Raw genomic sequence first — 27986 nt, 5'->3', positions numbered from 1 at the left:
GAGAAGTCGGCGCAGCTCCTGAGATACCTGAGTTGTCTGAGTGAACAGGGTTTTGAGAAGAGCGTCTGCTCCCTTGAAGTTTGTTCCACAATCACTCTACCAGGTCTTGCATATCCCTCTGCGACTGGTAAAACTTCGAAATGCCTTGAGAAATCCTTCAGTAGAGTAATCTGAGACAGCCTCGAGATGAACTGCGGAGGTGATGAAGCATACAAAAATGCATATCCAACCTTTGTAGCTCTTCACACCTCGTCCTTAAAATGTCTTCAGTGAGATAGGTCTAGCGTAGTCCACTTCCGTGGTTTCGAAGAATAGTGACTTGAGTTTCCGGTAAGGGAGCCATGAGTTGTTATACTCGAACACCGCGAATTCGAGCACACGTGAGGCATCTCTGAATAAATGATTTCATTGGGGCTCTCCCCCCAATAATCCAGTAGTTGCGTCTGATGTGTGAGAGGGTCAGTTGAGTTCCACCATGTAGAGTTCGTGAGTGAGCATCGGCGATGATGAGTTCTGAGAGCTTGCAGTTCCGAGGGAGTATCACGGGTTGTTTCTGATCGGGAGGTAGTTGTGAGTTCTGGAGACGTCCACCCACTCGCAATACTCCAAGATAATCTAGTCTGGCAGTTAGTTTTGAGAGGACATGACTTGTGTAGAGACTTTCCGGCTTTGATTGATGAGATTTCTAACGACAAGTAGGCTGTTTGAGTAGCTCTGATCTAATGATGTCGTCCTTGCTCGAGGTCAGCTGGGCCTAATGGTGAGATGGTCAGATTGGAGTTTGGTATTCGTTTGAAGCAGGAGATGGCTCGTTGACATAATGCAGTGATCCGAAGCAGCTTTGTTAAGTTTCTGTAAGATGTCTAAACTTGAGACAGGTCTATGAGATCCCAAAGTGGTGGTTGATATGAGACTGCAGTAAGGGAGATGCCAGGTCTTTCTTCGAGATCGTCTTTAGGAGATGGCGGTACCATAGTTGGCCAGAATTCGGGTTCTTGAGATAACCATGATGGTCCATTCCACCACAATGGATGTTCAATAAGTTGAGATGCACTTAGACCTCACGATGCGCAGTCTACGGGGTTGAGTTTGCCAGAAGTGAATCGCCAATGAGCGGAGGAAGTAGCTTCCTGGATCGATGAGACTCGATTTCCAACGCACTCCTTCCATCGCACTGGACTACTCTTTACTCATGATAACGTGACGGATGAATCAATCCAGAGAAAAAGAGGTACATCTGAGAGGTCGAGAACTTTCTGAGTGTGTTTCACTAGATTGGACACCAATACTGCTGCGGATAGTTCCAGTCTAGGAATTGTGAGACATTTGAGAAGTGCAACTTTAGCAACTTTAGTCTGCACAAATGAGAGTAACTTTCGATTCCGCATCTGAGAAGGGCACTCTGAGATAGACTGCGCTGCCATAGCTAGTTGAGATGCGTCTGAGAACCTATGAATTTTAACTGAAAGGGCTTGAAAATGCAGATTGAGCCACCTGGGAATTTTGAGATTTGCTAGCTGATGAAGATCTTCACGAAAGGATATCCACTTATGAACAATTTCAGGAGTTAGTGGATCGTCCCAACACAACTTTTCTAACCAGAGCTGTTGCATTAGGATTTTCGCTCTGATGACAACTGGTGAGATGAGACCGAGAGGATGAAAAAGTTGTGCAACTTCTGATAGAATTGACCGTTTCGTTATTGACGTTTTGATTGAGATGTTACCTTGAAATGAGAAGACGTCCTAATAACAGTGCCATGAGATTCCTAGTAATTTTGCTTCTTGATTTTCAAATGAGTGGACTTGAGATGAGTCAACTTGAGAGCTTGTTGGTGTTGAGAAGTCTTTGCAGTTGCTCTTCCATTTGTCTAAGGGTAGACAAGCTGAGAGGCACATCTGATTTAATTGAAATGCAATTCTTTGGAGATGCTCTGAAGTTTCCGTTTCGCCTGAGATGTCATCAACATAAATACCCTTTAGAATTGGGCCAGTTGCTAATGGGTAGTTTTCACCTTCATCCCCCACCAGCTGTTTGAAAACTCGACAAGCTAGATCTGGAGCAGATCTAGTTCCGTGTGTCACTGTTATCAGTTGATATGATCTGACTTGAGAATGTTCATCTTTCCAGAGAATTCGCTGTAGATCCCAGTTTTCTGGATGTACTTGTATTTGACGGAACATCTTAACTATGTCAGTGATGAAGACGTACTTGTGTTTTCGAATCCAGAGCAGAACATCGAGGATGTCCGATTGAGTTTTGGGTCCAGTGTGCATAATGTTATTGAGAGACACTTGAGATGTCGTTTTACGGGATCCATTGAATACTACCCGTAGCTTAGTGGATATGCTCTTCTCTCTTAAAACTCCACGATGAGGAAAGTAGTAAGCATGAGATGGCTTGTGTGAGTCGAACGGTTCAGGAACCATGTGACCTATAGACTCGTATTCTGTGCAAAACTATTATCTTTCGTTGAGAACCGGGTCAGATGAGAGTCTTTTGAGAAGTCTCTGAAGGCACTTTCATGCGATTACTTTTGAGTTGCCTAGTTTCGAGATGTCATCACTGAGGGGAATCCTGACTTGGTAATGGCCAAATTGATCTCGAGTATGAGTGGCTTGAAAATGTTCTTCGCAGGCAGCTTCAGCAGTTGAGTGAGATATGTTTGAGATGGTCGGTACTTCCTCTTGGACCCAAAACTTTGTGAGAAGATCCTGAAGGTCATGATTATTTACGAGGTGCAGTGATCGAGATGACTGTATTGAATCATTTGATGAGGCGGGCTCAATAACTGACCACCCAAAAATTGTGTGAAAAGCTATTGGTTCTGTTGAATTGCTGAATCCTACTCGAGATGGCGTGATGATTTTACTCAAATTATCTGGTCTTATGAGAATGTCTACCGGTCCGGGTTTGCGAAAGTTAGGGTCAGCCAGTTCTAATTCATTGAGATGTGTCCAGTTTTGTTGCGTGAGTTTAAGGGGTGGTATTTCAGTGGTAATCTGGTTGAGGATATGAGCTTTGACGTCAGTCTGAGATGATGAATGAGTTGACCGTAGTGTGAGGTGTGCGCATCCGAGAGTTTTGCTTAAAGAGGTATTTCCCACGCCAATGATAGGTATATTGACCTGCTGAACAGCTGCATTCACCCGCTTGACTAAGTGAGTTGTTACAAGTGTCAGTTCTGAGCCTGGGTCAATGAGAACTCTAGCTTGATGAGAGGTGTTATCATCAGAGATAACCTGAACTAGACTACTTGCAAGTAAAACTGGTGTATGAGAATAAGGTTTATCATGCAGGCGCGAGGCCGGTTTTGAAGTTGATTGAGATGTCTGTTTCTGGAATTCAGATGTCTTCAACTTTTGGATTTGAGATGACCTTTTTTGAAATTGTTGAGATGACTGAGAAAAGAATTGAGTGATTCTTTCATCGGTTTGAGATGACTGGCTTCGCTTGAAATGACGGCGTGGGAATTGAGATGACTTCCACTACCATTATTGTCATTCCATTTTCTGTTGAAATGAACTGGTTGAAGGGTGATCAGTTGCTGCTTGAGAAGTCTGCGTTGATGCGGTGTCCGAGAGAGGTCTAGCAACTCGAGATGCTACAGATGGCTTTGTTGAAGATGCTTCATGCAACATGGTATGGTGGCGCTGTTGAAATACCTTACATCCTCGAGTGAGACGACAATTCGCGACATTGTGTCTTCCCAGACAGTTGAAGCACAGTCTGAAGCTCTGTGATATCTTTAATCGGTTAGCTGGCGAGATATCTCGGAACTCCGGGCAAAACACAATGAAGTGATCCTTCTGGCAGAAGCAGCAGCGCTTGTTGAGATTCGGTATAAACTCCATGAACGAGTCCTCCCGTTGAGATGCCCTAGTAGTAGTGACCTGTTCAGCTTGCGCCCGATGTATCGTCGCAGGACTTTGCGCTAGTGATGGCAACGAAGTTTGTTCACCTACTCTCGTAGCGTAAACACGTTGAGATGACGATTTCGACCGTTCAGAAGTACTAGCTGACACCGGAGTATGAGATGGCGTGTTTTTTGAGATGTTCTCCAGAGCCCTGACAGTTCCGGTTAGGAATGATGTCAAATCACCAAGGCTCGGGAATTCTGATGATGCTCCCAGTTTCATCTCCCAATCCTCCCTTGTTTTATCGTCCAGATTATGCACTATGAGATGTACTAGTAGGTAGTCCCAGTGGTCAACTGGGGCTCCTAACGCCTTGAGTTCACTTTTTGCTGATGAAACTGTGTTCAGCATCGCATTGAGAGATGACGCAGACCTTTGTTTCATCTTGGTAAGAGACACAAGCTTGTCGATATGGCTACTAATGAGAAGACGTTTGTTATCATATCGTTTAGTGATAATCTCCCAGGCGGTCGCTAAGGAGTCTGACGAGATATTAAGATCGGCAATAAGGTCTAGTGCCTCACCCTCGAGACTACTGTGCAGGTAGTGCATTTTTTCCACTGCTGAAATAGCTGGTTGATTCTCGACTACCGAGACGAACATCTCTGAGAATGGTCTCCAATCGCTGAGATGCCCAGATAATCGTGAGACTGAGATGCCAGGGAGAGATGGCCGTGCGTGAGACTCAGTTGGTAAACTCACGTCTGCAAAGGATGCTCCTGTTGGCTGATTGGCAGCTTCCAATTCAGCCATTCTGGTCTTCAACGCAGTTTGTGTGGCCACAAAGAACTGCATCATGTTTTCGTACACGTGCTGTTTGAAGTAGTCGTGTTCAATAGAGATGTCTGATTTTGAGGACGTCAGTTTTTCATGATCGGCCTCAAAGTTTGCCCAATTCTGCTCAATCATGTCTAAGTTTGATTTGAAGGTCCCTTAAGCGCCGTATCACGTCCAGGATACTCCGCAATGCGCTAGTGGTGTAGGTTCAGTTCATGAGATGTCACTTGAATGTTTTTAAAAATTTAGCAACAATTCAACCAATTGCCTCAATCCGGCTCAAAGGACCAAAAAATGTTTGAGATGTTCTAAGAGAAATACTGGTGATGAGGTAGATAGTGGTTAGGATTTATTGCTAGAGAATTTTTGACACTGAGTCGACACTAGAATATTATAAAGATACTAATCTTTCATTTTTGTTTTCACGGCTTAATATTTACACTATTTACAAACTCGTTGAGATGACTAAATGCTGCTAATTATGACAAAATTTAATGAAGTAATTGAGAAAGTGGCTTGCACGTGTTCGTTAACACGTTAAACTGAATTGAGACGACGATGAAAGGTTGTAGCAAATTATTAAACAAAATAATTGTTGCAGAAAACTCAGAATAATGTTAAACTTCAATATTTAAGTGAAAACTATGAGGTTTGCTTGAGATGGTGCTACAAAATTAAAATTACCATTTGGAAATACACATGGTAATTTGATAACAAGAGAATGGCGTCCGCACTGTTCGTAAAAAAAATTAAGAACACGTTGCGTTGTCCGTTGGAGATGACTAGATAGCGCATGACTGAAGTTTTCTACGAATTGGAAAATTCCACGATGAGACGACGAGAAATTTCACCAAAAGAAAAATTACACGAGTTGTGGCGTGATATTTGACCAATGAGAAAATTCGAGAGGCGCACGCATTTAAATTGGTAATTTTCCCATTGGTCAGCTTTTCGCGGGTAATCTAAAATTGAGATGTCGGATGGCGCGTCAGTTGCCTCTCTCGAGAGGTGCTGCCGCCATACGGGCATGGCGCGGTTTTTGAACACAGAGGTGGCGGGGCAAAGGGGTACAGTCCCAGCGGCCATCTTGTAGAGTCCCGAAATCTGCTTCGCGATCAGGGGTTCCGGGGTAACGGAACGACACCTGGTATTTATGACGTGACGAGGGGGTGGCGGGGAAAGGGTTGGCGAGCTGTCGAAACTTCTAGGTGAAAAAATCCCTCTTCGGAAAGGGGTGGCGGACGAAAGGGATGTCATCCCAAAAACCACTCCTTGGCGAGGGACGGCGGGGAAAGGGAAAGGCGACCCAAAGTCACTCCTCCGCGAGGGGCTGGTGCTAACGGGTTAGTTTTCACGGCAATAACTGAAACGAGCCAGTTTTCGTAATAAATCTGAAACATGCTACTTTTTGTAAGAGGCGTCGATATATTATATTGTTTCTTTATGCAACATTGATCGAACAGAAAGACACTCGACACGTTTGTCTCTGCAGGACTCTGCTTGATCATTTTCTTGTATTAACTTGTCCGAGACCGCGGACCTGCGTTTACCCGGTAATTACCGTACTTTTCGGTCAGTTTGTTCTCGTATGGTGATTTGGACTATTTAGAGAGCTAAATAGGTCAAGTTTGATAAAAATTTGCAGTTTGAGTGAGAACACCTAATTACCCAGATATTTGGCTATGTAAAATTTTACATACTAAACCTACTATAAACCTAATGTTTTATTCAATATACTGGACCTATGAAGATAGATTATACTTTGTATTCACTATTTATATAGAATTACGTTTATTACATCGAAAACGTTGCGTTAAATGTAAGTTTGTATTTTGTGCTGGAAAAATGCCTAAATACCAGAGCGGAGCTGCTAGAAGAAAGAAAGAACTTCCAAGTGAAAGCATAAAAAAACATCCGAAAATTGAAAGTTTCTTCAAGGATACCTCTGTATCTAAAAGTGATAATACCGATTCCACGGAATTGGGAGAAAATATTATTCAGTTAGATGATTCAGAAGCTGAATCACAGGACGAACGGGATACACAAGGTGAAGGAGGGATTACAATTCAAGAGAATGAATCACAGAAAATGAAGAATTCAGCAGATTCGTCAAATAAGAGTTCAGATTCAGCTATTGAGATGACCATCGCAGAGTCAAATTTCAAAAGTGAAGATAGCTCAAATTCAGCGATACATTAGTGCCATATGCAAGTACACCATTTCCTACTGACCGAGCAAACTTCCAAGATCCCTTAGCCACAAACAATAAATCGTTTATCATTTCACATGGACCATATCAACCGACTGGACCTTTTCCAAGAGATCACAACAATAAAAGTTTCAATGTGTCACATTACACTAAAATATCAGAAAACGGAGTCAAGTATCCGAGAACTTGGCTGGTTTATTCCTTAAAGTTAAATGTAACTTACTGTGAGCCTTGTTGGTTATTTGCAGATAAATCAAACGTCAATAATTCGAAATTTGTGTGGATAAACGGAAATAATGATTGGTAGCACTTAACTCAGGGTATTAAAAGACACGAACATTCACAGACTCATATCGATGCTTGTCATAATGTGCGTCAATGGAAAAGTAAAAGAGTACTCGACAAAGATCTTGAGCAGGAAATCGTAAACAAGAATGGTTACTGGTCGAAAGTAATCGAGAGAGTCATTAATGTAACTCTGACTTTAGCTATTAGTAATTTACCATTTAGAAGGGCATGACGAAAGTTTCAAAAATAAAAACGCGAATTCAGGAAATTTCTTAAACATCGTCAAACTCTTAGCCAAATATGATCTAGCTCTTAGCAGACGATACTAAAAAAATAAAATTTTGAGTCTCAAGATACAAAATGAAATTATAGAAATTCTCGGAAACAAACTAAAGAATAATTTAATAAGTGAAATTAATGGCTCTCCGGGTTTCTCAATCATAATTGACAGTACACAAGACATATCTAAAATCGACCAGGTCAGCATAATGGTTCGATTTGTAAAGCTCTCAAAAGAATATGAAAATATTTCGGATATTGAAATTAAAGAAGCTTTCTTAGGTTTCGTAACCGCAGACGATCAAAAACCAGAAACACTAGAAACTTTAATTTTTAAATTTCTGAACGAAAATGATTTAAGTATGGATGAACTTCTCGGTCAGGCATACGATGGTGCAGCTAATATGAGTGGCGCTTACAACGGTTCACAGGCACGAATACTTAGAAGTCAACCGAAAGCTGCGTATATTCACTTTTCTGCCCACAACTTCAATTTGGTTATTAATGATGCGGTACCTTAAGTTTTGGAAGTGAAAAAGTTTTATGACTTCGTGGAAACCGTTTACGTATTTTTCGGACATAGCATCAAGAGGTGGGCCTTATTAAAATCTGTTGTCAAAAGTCAAAATCATACGCTGAAGCGTTTGTCTCCTACTCGATGGTCTTCGCGTAACAACGCGATATTTTCCTTGCGTTTTCTTTTTAAAGATATCTTGAAAGCGCTGACTAGAATCATTCTCGTTTCAGAAAACGCACTTGAAAGAAATGACGCAATAAACATAAAGAATCCGAAATCTTAAATACCTTATATGTTGTATCTCAATTGCTCCAAACCCCGAATTTTGTCTTGCAAAAAGCATGTGATCGTTTGAAAAATGCGTACGATAAAATGTCAGCATTGCGAGGTGATTTTCAATCCGTTGAAACGGCTACTGCAGAGCTGGCGGAGTCGTGGAACATAGACGTTGAATACGAGAATAAGAGAACTCGTAAAATAAAAAAGAAGTTTGACCAACTTTGTAGCGATGAATGATTAACAAATGCCAAAGAAAATTTCGAAATCCAAGTGTACAACGCCACTTTGGATATCATTATCCGTCAGTTAAATGACCGCTTTACAGGAATGGATAATGCGGTCAGTCTGTTCGCTTCGATTTTGCCACAAACTCTACGAACAGCTTCTGACGAAGAATTGATAAAATTCGGCATGCCGTTATCAATTAAATATCCGTCTGATTTATTATCTAACTTTTGTCAGCAGCTCATATTATTCAGAACCACTTTTAAAAAGGAAGTAGAAAAAATAAACTCGGTATACGAGTTAGCTAGATTTTTGATTATTGAATACCAACTTTTGAACACATCCTTTACGGATTTCTGTTCAGCTCTGATTTTACTTCTGACTTTGCCGGTTGCAATATCCAGCGCGGAACGGTCATTTGCTATATTGAAAATAATAAAAAATTATTTAAGAAGCACGATGGCCCAAACAAGGTTGACAAGCCTGGCTATACTTTCCATCGAAAGTAAAGAAGCGCAGGAAATGGATATCAGAAATATAATTGAAATCTGTGCTTCCCTAAAAGCATGAAAGAAGAATTTCCGTTGAACAAAGAAATGCATCAATTAGATTTTAAGTTTGACTGTGTTTAATTCTGTAGAATAATTAAAAAGTTGAAATAAATATTCAAGGAACATGTACTGATTTTGTTTCATTCTATAGTTGGGTGTCTTTCGCTGCAAATTTTTTTTGTTTCTCTAGACCGTTGGCCCTTGAATTACATGGACCCGTGTTCTGCGCACACTCAGAACCCCCGGTAGTTACGCCACTGCCTAAGGGAATCCGACCACGGGGCGTTGCATTGCCTGATCAGATCACGAATCGGATGGGAACGAGGGACGCTAGTTTGTAATTGTAGGAATCTGACAAGGAAACGTTTTCAGGTGTCCCCCTCCAATTTCGATGAAACTCTGGTATGTTATAGAGGGTCAAAATCGATGACATACGTATTTTTTTTTATCGGCCCAAACTCATTTTAAAGAGGTGAAACACCCCTCCAAAGTTGACCACCTCCCAAGATGATTTTTCTGTTTTTCATACAAGGAGGGGATTTTGATAACTCATATTGATAGTCATAAATACCTTGTCAAAAGTGATGAAAAACACACTTCGAATATTCTCAAGAACTCTTTATTTTCGGGGTTAACTTGTATATACAAAGTTCATTTTTCACATTAGAAACAAGATGTTCATCAGAGCTCAATGAATCCAACAGCACTGTGAAGAGCATGCAAGAATACAGAATACGTGCTTTCGATTTTTTCCAAAAACTGAATTCTTATCGACTTTTTTCCCAATATTGCGGATTATGTCTAGTATTTAGCCATGAATCATTGAATAACATTGTTTGAGGCTCGCATTCATTCTGGCATCGCTCTCTTATCATTTTACTGTTTTACCATTTTTTTTCAAGAAACGTAAATATTTTTCATTTCAAGCAGACTATCAACTACTCGAAAATTCGATGTGTGTCATATGTAAACAAGTCATATCTCTACTTGAATTAATTCTATGGCACAGATATTTTTTTTATCGATTACGCGTATCTTTCGGATATTTTCAATATGAAAAGTCGTGAGACCGTTCAGTGCTTGTTAATACGTTAAAAACAGAACTTCGAGCAGTTATTGAATTTCTTCTCACGTTTACAATGAAAGTGAATCCAATAAACGTTATTAAACTTCTGTGGGCAGCATTTGAAGTAATGAATATACCCGAGTCCCCGTTAACAAATGATGAACGTGAAATAGTATCGAACTTCGAAAACATTTTATCACAAAGCATGACAGAATATAATAGTGGGGAAATGATTGAGGAAAATTCTCTTGACTTTGAAGAGCCCTACAAAAATCTTGAAACGTTCGCAGTGGAAGATGCAGATTTTCAGGTGCCTTCCGAAGGACCTGAATATAGCTGTTCTGAAGATGACGAACCTTTAAGTTTCGATTATAAAAGAAGAGCTGTTAAATATTGGAGAAGTGCAAAGACGAAAAAGAATTGCTCAATTGATACGCTTCGTCATAGATATAAAAAATTCAAATCAGTACGACAATTGCGTCGTTGGGCACACCAAATCAACCAGAGAGGAACATACATGGAAAAATCGGCTCGCATATCAGAGTATACATTGCAGAATATGAAAAATGGCATTGACGCAGGCTTGATTGTTCATGATACGGATCTGCGAAGATGGGCTTTACAGGCCCAAGGACTTATCAGTCATAAGGATTTTCGATTTAAAGCATCGCCAACGTGGTTACTTCACTTTAAGAAGATCCATCGCATTACTAGCAGAAAAATCAATAAATTCGTCACGCGAAAATCAGTGGAAAATAGTGAATATTTACACAAGAGTCCTAAAGAATTTTTGAAAAGAGTTGAACCTTATATTTCCGAATATGGATTACAAAATATATATAATTCTGATCAGAGTGGTTTCAAAATAGAGATTCATTCTGGACGAACGTTAACGGAAGAAGGAACTAAACAAGTGTCGTGCATAGTACAATTAGTAACTTCAACAACGCACAGTTATACTATACAGCCTACAATTTCAGCGGACGGAAAATTATTATCTCTTTTGTTTATTGTTTTAAAAGAACCATCCGGAACGTTCGGACCTATAGTTGAACAACAATTATTCAGACCGCCAAATGTTTTCATCACAGCTTCCAAATCAGGAAAACTTACTTCAGGTATAATAATTCTTGTTTCGCGCTGCATATATTCAAACGGTATTAATCACAATGATTCATTACAGAGCATTTCAAGATGTGGTTAGAAGAAGTGTTTATCCCAAAAGTGGGACCGAAGAGTCTACTTCTAATTGATTTTTGGAGTGGGCATTGTTCTAGAGTTGTGCAAGAGACAACACCACCAGACAAAAAGTTGACGACTTTATTGATACCGAAAGGAACCACTGGAAAAATTCAATCTCTCGATGTTTTCGGCTTCCGTATATGGAAAAATTATATTCGTCATTTTTCAGACACCCTAGTTCCTTTTGATTATGATTTGAATATACATCTAAGGAATAATATAATAAAATTACAGTCTTTAGTTCACAACCAACTGTCATCTCCGCGATATCATAATTTGTTTCGTTATGCGTGGCATAAAAGCGGGTTCATTGCAAAGAAACCTGATGAATTTGATAACCCCGTTGATTTTGCATTTGGACAGTCATCTCATCCGAATTGCGAAATCGAAGGTTGCACGAATGTCGCAGTAATCAGATGTTCTTGGTGTGAAGAATCACTTTGCCTACAGCATTTTTTTGATGAATATCATTATTGTACCGACTATCATCCATAAAGCGATTTATAGATAAACTTGGAACTTGTTTTTGTTTAAAGGGTGTGGCCACGGTAGAGGAAGTAGAATCATGTGCATATTCAGCAATTTTGTATTATATAAAAACGTAATTTATTTACAAAACTATTCACAGGTGTATTTAGTGTACGAATCAAAGTAACAAAAAAAATTTCTTTATTAATTTTTTCAATGCAAAATGGCTAATAATCACTACTTGTTTTTTGTTTATCTTTTTCCCAGCCCTTACCCCTCAAGTATCTGTGCCATAGAATTAATTCAAGTAGAGATATGACTTGTTTACATATGACACACATCGAATTTTCGAGTAGTTGATAGTCTGCTTGAAATGAAAAATATTTACGTTTCTTGAAAAAAAATGGTAAAACAGTAAAATGATAAGAGAGCGATGCCAGAATGAATGCGAGCCTCAAACAATGTTATTCAATGATTCATGGCTAAATACTAGACATAATCCGCAATATTGGGAAAAAAGTCGATATGAATTCAGTTTTTGGAAAAAATCGAAAGCACGTATTCTGTATTCTTGCATGCTCTTCACAGTGCTGTTGGATTCATTGAGCTCTGATGAACATCTTGTTTCTAATGTGAAAAATGAACTTTGTATATACAAGTTAACCCCGAAAATAAAGAGTTCTTGAGAATATTCGAAGTGTGTTTTTCATCACTTTTGACAAGGTATTTATGACTATCATTATTGGTTATCAAAATCCCCTCCTTGTAATGAAAACAGAAAAATCATCTTGGGAGGTGGTCAACTTTGGAGGGGTGTTTCACCTCTTTAAAATGAGTTTGGGCCGATAAAAAAAAATACGTATGTCATCGATTTTGACCCTCTATAACATACCAGAGTTTCATCGGAATCGGAGGGGGACACCTGAAAACGTTTCCTTGCGAGTGTAGATATTCTGGCCGTCGCGTCGTGGCGATATACTGATCGACGATGTATGGAGAGTCCACTGTCCAATGAATTAGTTTGCTAGCGTTCATAAATCATTCTGCGAATATTTATGGATAATCAATCAACGCAATTTTGATATTAAGCATTTGGTAGTGTAGAAAAAAAAATTCACCAATGTCACACAGAGCGCCGGTAGATATACTAATTGAAAGAATTAATCTGTGCTAAACCGGTGACAAAATGGATGCGGAGACAGTGTAAAAAATTTACCAGGTCGATTTATTCACGGTGAAACTTATTATGGGAATTGGTTTGACTCACAGTGTCAATTAAACACAATCATTAGACTTATTCAAATGAAACTGAATTGAAATAATGCTTAAATGTTGTTATGGAAAAATAGTATTGATCATTAATATGTGAAGCACGGAATGTTTTTAAAGTTATTTAATTCGTCAAAATTTCAAGAGATTTTGTGAACTAGTCTGATCAAAAGTTGACGAAGAACTGCTCTACTTAAGAGATGATTTCGAACTGTCTCTTTTGAAGGTTTTCGTTGAATTGGTACACTCTTGCTCAGTGCATCGTTTTTCAAGGATTTGTTCTTCAGTCTGCAGATTTCTAACTTGCTTTCTTATTGGCCTCTTCCATTTTTAAGTGAGTCAGACTAATAAGAAAGTTTCAAGTATGAATAACTAATATTTTGGGCCTTCTTATTCGCCCTGAGCAGCCCCTGCACTCTGGGATCAGTTAGTAGGTTATTTACGCCTACTCCGTCATTTCGGACGGATTTTTAGACTTGGGTCGTCATTTTACAAACAGATAATCTTTGATGGATGGTTTTATTGCACTGCATGTGCGCGCCAGGTGTCTTGTTCTTGAAAATACCTTCCGGTATTTTCGGGCATTGATTTAGTCCTCAGCAAATGTTTAAAGGATCCATCTGACGCACGCCTGCAGACGGCTTACCTAGATTACTGTTAAGATTATTTTGTTTTACTATGAAAAAAGGACAAAAGAACAAACCGCGCAAGCAATTGAAGAAAATAAAACAAAATTGCATGATATAAAGAAAAGGTATGACACGATTTAGAATGTTCCTAATATCTCGGGGTAGAGCACATTCGAGATGTGACATCAGATGTATTCATTTTTTTTCTCAAAGTAGTGTTGAAACTTGGTCGATAGTTGATTTATTTTGTTCTAATGGAATGCTCCAAAAATTTGCCAATGAAGAGAATGAAAATTTCATCACTTTCGACCATGACCTTTTCGATCACTTCCAGGTCTTGAAAAATGTGGAAAAGAACGCCACGAAACCTTTCGGCAGTTAAATACTATTAAATCTTGAGCTGGACTTAAGGGATATGAAACGTTTCACTCTTGCTCATACTCACTTCAAACTAATGAGAATAAAGAAAAGAATATCAGAAAAATGGGAAGAAAAAATATTTCTCCGATTTCCTTGGAATTTCCATTATGTTTTATGTTCAATATTTCTTTTTCATGATTACTTTTTTCAAAGTAATCTTCTTGTTCTTTGAAAAACAATTTTAAGACTCTCTGATAATTTGTGCAAATCAAAATGAACATTCATTTGCTCGCGATATGCATTTTAGTGATTGGTAAATGAGACGACTCAGTATGCCAGTTGTTATGCTCGGACATACTACCAGCTGAGGGTTACATCGTCAGGTCTGACTGATTTATTCTTTGAACTGGCAAAGCAAGAGTAAAGACTGATTATGTTTTCAGAGTGAATTCGTCAAAGAGTGCACAACACTGTTCGCATTGGATAACGAGGACTGGAATGAGCAATGTATTTCTATCATTGAAAATTTCTTCAAAGATCCAGCACACGCTGTTCTTACTATATTTTATGACGATGACAAACTCACCGCACAATTGGGATTTCCAACAGTCCCCGTACAAGATCTAACCTATTTCGTTAGAGAACCTTTTGAAATACTGACACCATCGAATTTCCATAACTCAGTAATGTTTGGTACAATCAACGAATGTGTGGACGGCACAATCTTGAATACAATAGAAAATATCTTTGTACCTTCGTTTTTGAGTATCAACTCGTGGCCCGAGAGTATCCTTTTATACAGAAATCGCTTCACCAAAATTTCGGATGATTTTTCTTCCAAGAAAATTTATATACAATTTCTTGCAATTCCTTTTTTCACAAAGTACAGTGAAAAATATTCAGGTGCAGATTTCAGCTTTGGACGATCAAAATTCAGATTAATTCATTATGAGCAGTTTACGTGATATCTGGTATGATCATTGTAACTATTGTTAAAGAACACCTCATAAATCGGCACTAGTACTTATTTTTATACGCACTCATTATTCAAACACAATCGTTGAATATTTTTAGAAAATTAGTTTCCGGGAATAAAGAATGTTATGTCCAAGGTTTCAAAGAAATCATTGATTAAACTGTCGAAGCGCTTTGAAATGAAAATAAATGATTATAATGTTGCCATTTCAACCCATGTTCATCGTTTATTTAGCCAAAATATTCTTTCCAAGAAATTATTGTATTGTAATCTGGAAATATTGGCTGATTACGTCAAATCCGAGTTTATCAAAAACGCATTTGATGAAGGTGGGGTTATGCTCGCGATGCATTTTTTTATGGAACTGCTTGTTCATTTTCAGGAACCTATACACTCATATTGCATATGTGCACAAACGCAACTGGTATGGATGTCGTTTATTTCGGATACTGCACTAACCAATACAGCAGTAAGGCAGGAAGCAAAGGGGTTCAGATTAACATCCTGTCGCGATGTAATGCTTTTTCGGAAAACTCGAAATAAGCATGAATGCCAAGATTACCGGATTGCAATAGATACATCTTCTAAATAAATGCATTGCTGCTGAATAAACAACAAAAATAGGTTAAAATACTAGTACCAATGACGACGATAACGACGGTGAAGATGATGGCAACAGGCACAATGATGATGACAATAATAAACATCATAGTCATCGTCACCGTCATCTTCAACACCACCATTACCACTAATACCTACCATACCCGACAGGGTATGCCCCCTTGCGCTGTCGCGTCGGGGTGGTACAGGATTAGGAAGGGGATGGATTAGGGATCAACGGTATATGTCGGAGATGTTTCAAGATAACAACAACAATAACAAGATAAATACAATCTCTGATTGCTATTTTATCGCGCTGTGTCTGATCCACATACGTTATCTTGGCTCGTTATTGCGGTACACTTCAAAATAATTGACGTTGCAACCATAAACTGTATACAGGGTGGGGCATTTAAAGTGTGACAGAGCAATAGTACTCAAACTATTGATGATACTCAAAAAAGTTTCAGATGAAAGTAACATTGTTCGAGAAGACCGTCATACTGGACCATCTTATTTCTTTTTTTGTGAAGGCGCTGAAGCTACGTCAAGGTCAACGCCACTTTTTTAAACAGAACAACGTGTTTTTTTCTACTACGTTATTACTGACTTTGAGACAAATTCGGTGATCTACAACACAAGGTCATTCGAGTCACACGAAGTTTGAAAGTAGTCGAAAAATCGAATCAAATCAAAATAATTATTTTCAAAGGATTTACTAACCTTTTTGAGTATCATCAATAGTTTGAGTATTATTGCTCTGTCATACTTTAAATGCCCCACCCTGTATATGAAGTTTTTTCTGTTTCCTTCGAAGCCTTAAAACTGATACTATGGAATTGAGAGTAACTGTTCAATTTTTCAGGGAAAAATGCAGAACATTTCTTAGTAACACGCAATTCTCTTTTACTGAAAAGTTGGTTGAGAAGGACTTCATGGTATCGAACAGTGAGTGTACAAACGCGAAATCTTTTATCGCAGAAAATCATTTGATTTCGTTCATTTGTTAACATAATTGTAATGTATTAAATTGCGGTGCTTTTTTTCAGCCATAATGAGTGACACAGAAGAACATAGGTTACTCAGAATCAGGTACCCAGCAGAGATATATATCATTTAAATTCAGAAGCCGTTTACATTGATATTTTGTGAATGAAAAATATTGTAAGAGTACTATTTTCTAAAAGTAATCGGGCGAAGTACGATGTAACAGTAGCTTGTGACCTAGCTTTTTATTACGGTTGCCCGACCTGGATTCTTAGACGGCTGCCAGCTATCATTCACAATAATTCAGTACCTGCGTTGATTCGAGATCATATATTGAATTCACGAATTATTCAATTCAGTTCAAGTATGAACTCTATTTCAGTTAGTTTCAGGCCGTATTAGGAGGAAGTCCTTCAGTACCGGACACCTAAGGTTATTCGTTGATCAAATCGTTATTTAAGTGGAAACATAATTTTTTTTTATTTTTGTTATAATCTTTAGAGTATGTTGAACAATATAGGAACTTTTGGAATTAGTATATAACATGAACCTAAGAACAAAATACAATTTTATTTAGTAACAAAAACTAGGGTGTCAGAGAAGTGTCCCCTAGTACCGGACACTAATAGTACGGATAGAAAAAATGTCTTAAAACTCAATGAATTTTGCACTGGTCACATATACAGGGTGGGGCATTTAAAGTGACCAGGGCGATTTTCTCGAAAACGAAGTAAAATCTCAAAAAAAATTTCAGACGAGAGCTGTAGGGTTTTGAAGGGGACGGAACACAACGCGTTCGAATTTTTATTAAGTGAATGCGCCAAGGAGATACGAAGGTCAGCTTCGGTTTTTTAAATGGGATGGTGTATTTTTTATTTTGGAAATGAAAAGAGTATTCAATTTCGAATATAAAAGTATGAGTGCACCAGTTTCCTAAAATTGACACTCAATAGGATATTTCAAAAATAAGAAAAAGATACAACGACGAACAACATCGACGAATAACATTCGCCTACAACCTTGTGTTTTAACTGATGACTCTTGATTCGATTTCAACTTTCTACTTCACGCGGGAAAAATAATGCCTCTAAGGTTTGTTTGCTGTGAACAACTTTTTCAGGCATTAGATGCTTAATGCTACCTTTGAAAATCGAACCAAGACTTATCAGTCAGAAGACAAAGTTGTAGACGAACGTTCTTCAATGATCGTTATTGAGAGTATTCACATCACGTCGTAGAAATTTCCTCAGTAGTAACATTCAGAATTCCTATTATCGTAATTATTATTTTTGAAAAATGGATTGGTATACGGTTGCCGAGAAGATCGATATGATTTACATTTATGGCGAGAAGCATAAAAACGCTAGTGCAGCTTGTAATTTACACGGAGAACGATACCCCGAAAGAAGTCAACCATCCCGCAGAACTTTTGATCGAGTCACACGGTTGTTTTCAGAAACCGGACGTGTCGCAACGGAAAAAAGGAATCTAAGTGTATTGAAGTTGATGGCCATCATTTCAAACATTTGCTTTGATAAAATTGTAAATTGATTCCGCGTAAACTGGAGAACTGACATGTTTTTCTTATTTTTGAAACATCCTATTGAGTGTCAATTTTAGGAAACTGGTGCACTTGTACTTTTATACTCGAAATTGAATACTCTATTCATTTTCAAAATAAAAACTACACCATCCCATTTAAAAAACCGAAGTTGACCTTCGTATCTCTTTGGCGCATCCACTTAATAAAAATTCAAACGCGCTGTGTTCCGTCCCCTTCAAAACCCTACAGCTCTCGTCTGAAATTTTTATTGAGATTTTGCTTCGTTTTCGAGAAAATTGCCCCGGTCACTTTAGATGCCCCACCCTGTATATTTGTCAGAGCACTCAGAAATGTCTGCGCACATCTCATGCGCCCATTCCTTGCAATTGCAGCACTTAATCCAATCCTCATCGTTCTCTTCAAGGCATACAAGGCACATGGTTTTTCTTTGCGTTGCTTCGCGTGTTTCAATTGAAGAATCGCCAACAAATTCTCAGTTGTCTTACGTTTTTTCGGTTTCGCAGCACGTTTATTGTCAACAGGTTTTCTTTTGTTTATACTTGTGTTAGCCTTTGACATTTTGACGTTTTCTTTTTCTTCGAGCATGGTCCTGTATGGCGACGAAGTCAAAATCTCACTTTTCTCAGCCTTCCTGCGTCGTGAAGAAGTCCAGTTGAGGCTTGAAAGTACATTCGCCTCCACTTCTCATAATCTTCACGCTATCGCACAAGGTACTTTTTGGTACTCCATGTTTCACCGCAGCTTCTCTACCTGTCATGTTGCCACTTAAGACTCTTTGAACTGCCTTCTTTATAGTTCCTTCAGACCATTATCTTCTTTCGAGTATTTTTGATTGGTTAGCCATGGTAGAACAACACTTAAACACGTCACAACAAGTTTTACATAGATAGTCAAATTCAGAGAAAAAATTGGGTGTCCGATAATAGGGACCCGTAATGCACAGCTAAATAGTGAAATATGTGCTTGTTTGCAAATTTATCAACTTTTATTGACCATTATCTGAAAGAATACATACCAACGAACATCCCAGACCAAAAATAGAAGAACAAAATCATGCGTTGTTTAAAATAAACAAACGCGAAACTTAGGCGAGACGTAAATTTATGCCAGCTCAAATATCAACTGTCTCTTGGCGGCACACGGGCGCACAATGCCACGTGCAGCGCATTCCCATCGCTACGTCCATTGTGCAGGTTCGAACCACACAAGAGAACTATTGATACTTTGTTTACTTTGAGATATACGACGTGTGTCCGGTACTAGGTGCCGTCCGGCGTTACAGGATTTCCCCCTAATAGTTGTTGTTCTGATTTCGTCTTAAGAGAATGGCAAGTGACACAGTTCTGAGGTACGATTCTCGTTTCAGAACGTGCGCTTTCCAATAATCAGTACCACGGTGTAAGTGGTCCTTGAACCTTTGAAACCAAACTGACGTAACATGGAATCATCTTCAGACGCCAGAAAATTTTGAACTTAATTGATCTTCAAAAGAAGCAGAACAAATTGAGATTTCATACCATTCGGAATTCTTCGAAATCAATAACAGATCATTCTAAATCACCGAACGCTTTTATTCAGAATCTTCGAACTTTAGTATAACTAAATGCGTAAACAATATTATTTTGAAACCAAAGCTCCGAATCAATTACAAGAATATCTAATTGTTAACAAATGTGTATTTAAATTGAAGTGCTGTGTACGAATAATTATTATAAACTCGCGTAGTGATACTTGGCTCGACCCACAACATAATTCCAGATTGAGGCAATCTGAATGAGAAATTCGTACCAGCAGAATCGAAATTCGTGAACCTGGACATCACAAGGTTTATGAATCTAGTTTAAGCCGAAAATCACGAGGTAAATCGAAGATTTGTAGCGACATTCTTCCAAAAACGTGATAATTTCCTCCAATTTTCAATTACTCAACTCTATTTTCAATAATTGAATTGTTCTTTGCCAAAAATTATCTTGCAGTGTATAAATTCTTCTACAATTATGAAAAATCGACATCATTCTAATGTTCACTACCTAAAAGCTCCAAAAAAGAAGGTTACGAAATTCAACCTGTGCCACATTACAAATGAAAAAAAAAAAAAATAAAAAAACGACAAAATGATACATTTTACGTTCAAAATCTATACACGAATCATTCTTCGGGTTTAATTAATGAGTGATCGTGGCTTAGTACTTGTGTGACATAACAAATAGATGTAAGAAATAAGATTTTATTGCTAATTTTGGATATTTTTGAATTTTCGACATCGTTCAAATACTAAAAATGAATGAAATGGAATTTATATGAATCTCAGAAACATAGTATTGCTGTACAGGGTGTTTATGTTCTGTGTCTGGACATACTTTGTGGGTGTGTAGGAGCTGTCTAGGCAAGCATTTTGAGGTAAGCAACCCATGCTTGCAAAACTCATCCGAGACGAACTTGCTAGAATACCTGTGGCAATGACGAGACGTTCCGTGATCAGCCTCGCGCTTTGCGTAGGATTAGCCTTAATAAGGGTAGTTTTTGATTTTCAAGTGTTGGGGCGCGTTGCCGTGTAATAAGTTAGTTACTATATTATAATGAGAAAATCCAATTAAATACTATATCATAAATGTAGTTGGTCATCAATTGCCTTCCACCCCTTGATAAGGGTAGTTTTTGAATTTTTAGTGTTTGAAGTGATGATAAGTACTGACTGACGTAAGTAATAAATAATTAAAATATACTTTATCTACGCGTTTAGTTATGTATAACTTCACACCCCGTTAGAGGGGTAGTTTTTTCATTTTTAGGGGTTGATAGGGGTTAAATTCACACAAAACCCGGATACAACATGGAATAACGATTATTTTGAATCTTCTTTCGTTCATTTATCTATTTTCGTTCAGAAATTATATTGGGCTTAAAAATAGGGGCCGATTTTGGGGTCCCTCTTTGCTATCACGTGTTTTGGTGACCATCTATTTCTACCGAAAACGTTCTCGAGCAGCATGTGCTGCTGCTTGCTGAAGCGCGATTGTGTATCGGTGTGTGGTGCACTGGTGTGCGCCGCTGATCGTGCAGTTTGTCTTCGTCGATCTTTGGTCGACCCTCTCTGTCCCAATCGTCTTCCATCGGATCTGGTCAGTCGTCTTTGTTTTCGGTTTATATACAGCGTCGGCTATCAATTATCGATGCTTCGATCAGCTGACCGTTTCAGTATAAGGTGTAAAATTGTAATATATATCGTCTATAAGATGTAAAAAAAAATGTAAATAAAGATCGTTCTGAGTTATGTATGGGATGCAAATATGGTGGGTAATAAAAGATGCACATTGTTCGTAACAACAATTCCCATTTATTCAGTCCATGATGTTACATATTTGATTTTTCTATTCAACTATTGTGTGTACTATCAAACCCTAACCATTAAATACATAATTTTTGCCGCGAACGTTTACGCGACGACGTTGGTAATTTCGTCGTGCTGACTTACATAGCTCTGTTATTAGCGCCAGCATTTCCTCGGTCATTTTGCAATGCAGTTAGCCTTCTATCCAACGTGGAGATGATTTCGGTTTTACGTGTGAGCAGATATCTGTTTATTTTCAAGTCACCTTGCCAGGTGTCCAACGCTTCCTCTGTGATAGTCTGCAAAACTTTGAATATTTGACCAAAGGTAACGATTCGGTTTCGCGAAAAATTCAATTACTTTTGTAACAATTTTAGCTTCACAGCTTTGTTTTCTTCTTCAAAGTCGGCTGTATTGCGCAGTCTATTGTTCTGTATATAGTAATACCCTTCAGCAGTGATTTAAATACCAACACCTGGCGGACCGCGAGTACTCACAGCGTTGTTTTTATTCAGCTACCGTCAAAACATGTCGACGGTCATCTCGGAAATGATCGAAAAAACGATGGGAGTTAGCTAATAAATGATTTTCGCTTCGCCTGATACTTGGAGAATTGACATTATTTGACTAATGTGACTTGTATGTCCAGCCGCTTGGAATGCTATAAGTAAGCGAAGACATTCACTAACTCGTTTCCATCGTCCCAAAAAATGTAATCTGTTTTTACACCTTGTCGAGTAATCCAAGCCTGAGGTAGCAAAACAGCTTTGCCTATACCCTTCAAAGACTGTGACGATACACCTCTGCCTGTCGTAGAAATATTCAGCAGCTTTGCAATTACATGCTTGAATTTTGCATAAGGAACATGTTAAATAGGCTCAATCGCGCTAAAGTATTTTGTATGACGACACTTTTGTACTTCTTCTTATCGTCAGAGGTAACGTGGGCGCTGTTCGGTATCTTTTTAAACAAGAACTCCAACAAGCCCATGTTTTCGGATACCGCATATCACCTTTGCAAATGTATCCATGCTCGAAGCGTATCGGCGAGTCAGCAGCCATCAGTCCGGCAGTCGAAAGGTTCCACACCCCGTAAACGGTATCCGAATCGTTCTATTTTTATTGATCGTCAAACATCTCATCTTTTAATTGTAATTCTATGGATGACTATACAAAAGTTTCATCCATATCGTCTCTTCTTGCAGTTTCGTAAGAATCTGTTGCCTCAGTTCCGATTTCGTTCTTCTGCTTCTCATTCATTTCATCTGTCATTTCTTCCTTTACTTCTTCTTTGACAGGTTTCACACCTCAAGTAACCCTTACTAATTCTTGCAGTGGAGTTACTAGAGGTTTATCGGCATCCTTCATTTTCTTCTGCATTGACTCTTTTCCCGCCTTGAGCAGTCTATGCTTACGTCGAATTGAATTACTCGCTTGAACATTCTTGCACAAGACTTCTTTTTCCTGAGGAATTTCCTGCATATTGACACAACTAGCTCTGCAATGATACAGTTTGTTCTCCTTCAACGATAATGTATTTTATTTGGTTTTCGTGTTCTCAAAATTGTCAAATCCCTTTCTGTATAGACCATTATCGAGTTCTCTATCATTGTCAATGACTTCAAATCCATACTTATCACCGTTCCAGCATGTCATGCAGAAGTATTTAAACTAGATTTACGACATTTAGGTATTCACATGATTGTTGTATACGCGTGATTGTGGCAAACCTTTCACTAATGGAAGTGTAAGCACCGGTGGTGCTACCTTCGTCGATCAGTCACTGTTTTATCAATTTGACTTGTTTTGTTTCTAATGTCCGTCACAAGATGGCTTTACGTCTGCCATAACTACAATTGGTATGTTACCGCAAGAGTGTTATCATAGGTGTACCGTACCACAGATGGTACCCCCTTTTCATTGATCAATCGTTATTCCATCGATCGACTCTGCTTTGTATTTAACGTCAGCCACAAGATGACCACCGTTTACAGTGTGTTGGTGGGGGAAATATGCCGTTTGAAAAATGGTGGTTGGATGCTGTGAATAGATGTTCATACCCATCGTAGCTATTTTTTCAATCCTTTCACGAAATTCCCATCGAATTTTGTTTAACGGGTCAAATCATGTCGCCAGGAACTAGTATTATCAATGAATCAGTTGCGCGTGAAAACGTTGATCTCATGAAAAAAAAAAAAAAAATGCTCGGAATTGAGGCCTTTGAGGTGGTCCCAACAATAAACATGGCTGAAGTGGTAATTTCAATCGATCATTTTGAGATAGGGGAGATTCATTGAAAAAATTTCTACAATATGCATATTGAGACTTATTTAACGGAAAATTATAGTGGGGATGTGTGATATATAGAATGCAAGCTTATTTCGATGGTCACTTCGTGTTCATCGTCTATTTTCGTTGTGAACTATCTACACTTAGAGAAAACGAAGCTCTCATCGGAAACTCTCTGAGATCTGAGAAAAATCAACCACGTCAGCCACCTGGAGAATCTGTCGACCAAGAAGATGTCGGAACTCAAAATTGGTGAGGTGTATGACGTCACTGGACTGAGACTAGTCGAAACGAAATTCGGGTTGTGTTCTGGCAACGATCGAGGGAGAATATAGCGTCTGCTTACCACCGAGAATCGCGAGGGTTCTATAAGAAGATTCTGCTCAGCTGTCTGAAATTCGTAATATCACTGCGGAAAATCTTCTGCATTTGAAATATCACGGCGGAAAATTCAACAAGTTAAAATTTTCATGCAGTTATGTACCGTAAATAATCGATGCCATATCCTCCACTTCTACGAAATTCATTGGCAAGGGATCACAGCACTTGTACAGGTGGCTCAATGGTTAATCTTCTACAAGCATATGGGTAAAATCGATCGCAACATCCCTCTGCAACTTGGCGATGACCCAAGACGTGCTATGTTTCATCGGCCATGGCAAGAAGCTTGTACCCAAGGAAGTCGCAGTCATCGGCATAAGCTGATAGGGTTTGGAGCACATCCTCATCAAGCCACCTTGTGATTTGACCAGCTTACCACTTGAATGTAGAGTTACTAACGCACGGTGAACACGCAATCATCATGAAATACCATAGAACGTTGATAATATATGGGGGTGAGACGTGTCTGAGCGGTGGTAGTTAATGACCATACATTATCAAGACTGCTCCCACGTAACAAAAATGAAAAAAAAAATCAAAACTAAGAAAGACGCACCTCTCGATAAACAGATAATGTGGGTTCGTTGTTGCTTAGTCTTATACAGGGCTGCGAGAGTTGTTCGAGTTATTGAGGCTAATTCACAATAATGAAATGAGATAGGTGACTGTTCAGAATAAATGGGTAAGTATGATTTCAATTGGTAAAAAGTACCGTGTTTTCATCTAACGATTAATTATGAAAAATGAACAGTAATATATGAATGACATAAAAATCAAATGAAAGAAAGTATAATTGATAAAGTGTGTGAATTTAAACGCAGATAACGTCGATGTACGAATTTGTATTCAAATACAGAGAAGCTGTAGAACTAGTTTAATTCGATCATTTACGCTCCTTAGCAAGTGTTGTATTATTTTCGTGATATTTGGGTAAACATGTAATTTATACCAAGAACATCTATACTGAGCAATTATTAATTCTACTGTTGGACGGTTATTATAACATGGTATCTACCCTTTCGGATTGAAAGTGATTTATATTAAAAATACGATTCTACGATACGGATCAGTTGATCTGTAGGCTTATATAAACTGGCTTTTCCACACACACACACGCACGCACGCACGCACGCACGCGCGCGCGCGCACACACACACACACACACACACACACACACACACACAAAATGTGATATTACGGAAATTAAATCGGCATTCGCAGTATCGTAAGAGGATTGGTGTAGCACTATATATATTCTATAAACTACACACAAAAGTAGAAACTCGTTGAAGTCTTCGGATTTGCGTATGAACACCTTTTTTTACCACTCACTTTGTCAAACACCTGTTTCTGCACGAGAGATTTTTCAAAATGCTAGAGACGTTTCAAACAGCTATTCGGATTTGTACGAGAGGAGACACGCTCACCCACCACCGAGCAAAAACCAATCAGCCAATCGTTAATGGGGTGTACGCCTCGTGACATACAGGCAAAAATGTAACGCGACAACAGTATAAGCTGGAAAAATTTCCTCAAGAGATCACTACCTGCTTTTTTGATGATCAATTTTTTCCCATCACATGCTCCACGCTAATATAGTTGGGGGTGTGCAGGCTCGGACTTGTTCGCTATAAAGAGTCATAAACCCCAAAACTGTATGTGCATAAAGCATCCGGTCAAGAGTCGACAAGACAAGATTTTTCTCACGCCAAACACTGCTCGCTGCCTGCTTTCCGTTGACCGATTTTTCCCATCACATGCTCCACGCTGATAAGGGTTGGGGTGTGCAGGCTGAGACTTGTTTGTCATAAACTTTTTTTTATTCTTTGATGGCAGCGGTGGTCCACCACTGCAGCCCTCCACCCAGTCACCACTGCGCGCTGCCCACTACCTGCTTTTTCGTTGACCAATTTTTTTCCCCATCACATGACCCAACGGTAGTTGGGGGTGTGCAGGTTTTTTATTTTTGCTTAGCCACATGAACAGCCATATTGATCAATTTCACAACCTCTCCCCACTCACAATCCTGGGTCGGTAAACACACCGGCTTGCAACCCGATGCATGCACATTTTTTACACGGAAACTGTGAATCGTCTAAGAATCACAATAAAATATTCAATTATACAAAATATCTTCACATTCTCTTCCCTTATGCATACAGGTGTAACATATCATCATCAATAATAATAATAATAACAATAATAATAATAACGATAGCAATAACAACAACAACAACAACAACAACAGCAATAATTAAATCTCCGTACATACATAGATAACGATCTGGCAAAAATACCGAGTCAATCAAACGATACTAGACGAGCACAAGATCAAAATCAAGACGTGGAAATGCAAACAATAAACGGTATTACGAATAGCACAAACGTTTTAGTGAATCAAAATACCTTAAAAATTTCTCAGAAGAATCCCCAAACAAAAAGATCACGACACAACATTGAACCAAATTTTACCAACGTTATGTAACCAAGATAAACGACGCTATCCTTAAAAAAATTCACAACTAAACCTAAAAATAATCTATAACTAACTTACAAGTTATTTGGAGAGGAAATGAGTTTCAATTCATAGACACAATCAAATAGGATATATAACGGGTTGATATATAACCCTTTGTTTTTATTTCAAAACATTAAAAAAAAGAGGCATTGAGGGAGATGTTTAGTAATTCGGGTGGAAAACCGCCCACAATGCCTCCGGCGCGTGCCACACCGGGTGATCCCAATCCTCGAAGGGGCAGCGTTACCCCCACCACCCATCGATCAACCATCTGATGCCGAAGAAGTCTATGAAATCGTCACCCTACCATCGGCAGTCGTCAGCTAGCCCTCGAAAATAAGCAATTTAGCTTCGAATTTCTGCCCCACCTTGGCGGCGTTTCTTAAAATCCTTTATACTGACCCACCCTAGGGACTCTCAGAGTCCTCAGCAGATACTGTAAACAAGGATAAACAACCAAATTTGAATTAAAATGCTACACAAACACTTCGAATAAAAAGAGCGAAAACCATGTGCCGCAGAACACTATCATGAACAATGAACAATAAATCAAAATGAAGAATTCCCAAAACTTTAATACTTTTTCTTTACATATATAAACACAAATAATTGAACGATTCAAAAACTCTTAAACATGTTACGATAAAAACATTTATAATGAGCAAGATGATGAAACTTGGTACTCACAGAAATCTTCTGTAATTCGAGAACCATTTTTTTTTTTTTTTTCTAACTATGTACTTTTATAACTCGTCAACTCAGTGAAGTTTGAAAAATGATACAATTTTTCACGCAGCGACGCGATCTCAATTTCTTTGCCTCGGCTTTACGGACACTTTCTGTACGCGGAGATAGTCCTCCCTGCCTATATCATCCATAGCTCTAACCCGACCTAACCCAGCGGAGTAAAAGCTGACCTGACCTAAGACGGTAGGACTTGACCTAACTTAACCTAACTTGACCCAAGATACTACAACCCAACCTAATATAACCTTTTTTTTTTTTTTTTTGCCGAAGATCTACCGCCGAGTTGGAGTTCCTCAGCTCGGGGGCAAGGAACCGCCTTTCGTCATTACGTCTTACACCCGATCCAGTCGGCGTGGTGTCGCACCGTAGCGTGCCCCCCTGAGGAGACCTGCCCGGGTGCCCTCATCTCGCCCACCGGGGGTAGCCAGCTGGGGACAAAGTCAGGTTCAGTCAGGCCCGTCTACTTTTCTCAACCGGGCTTCGGACCGGCTATGGCAGTCGCCCCTGGTCGCGAGCCC

The 27986-nt window shown here is 38.9% G+C and overlaps 1 long non-coding RNA gene across 1 annotated transcript in view; it reads left to right on the top strand.

Annotated features, from left to right (window-relative positions):
* Positions 1-27986, top strand: part of LOC124308985 (uncharacterized) — a 372645-nt gene that overhangs the window by 266247 nt on the left and 78412 nt on the right. The window contains exon 4 of the long non-coding RNA XR_006909155.1: positions 7368-7375. This is a non-coding gene — a long non-coding RNA (uncharacterized LOC124308985). The remainder of the gene's footprint in view (positions 1-7367; positions 7376-27986) is intronic.

The sequence above is a fragment of the Neodiprion virginianus genome, chromosome 7, assembly GCF_021901495.1.
Source record: "Neodiprion virginianus isolate iyNeoVirg1 chromosome 7, iyNeoVirg1.1, whole genome shotgun sequence".
Lineage (NCBI taxonomy): Eukaryota > Metazoa > Arthropoda > Insecta > Hymenoptera > Diprionidae > Neodiprion > Neodiprion virginianus.
Note: the sequence above shows the minus strand (reverse complement) of the source record. Positions and strands in the feature narration are given on the sequence as shown.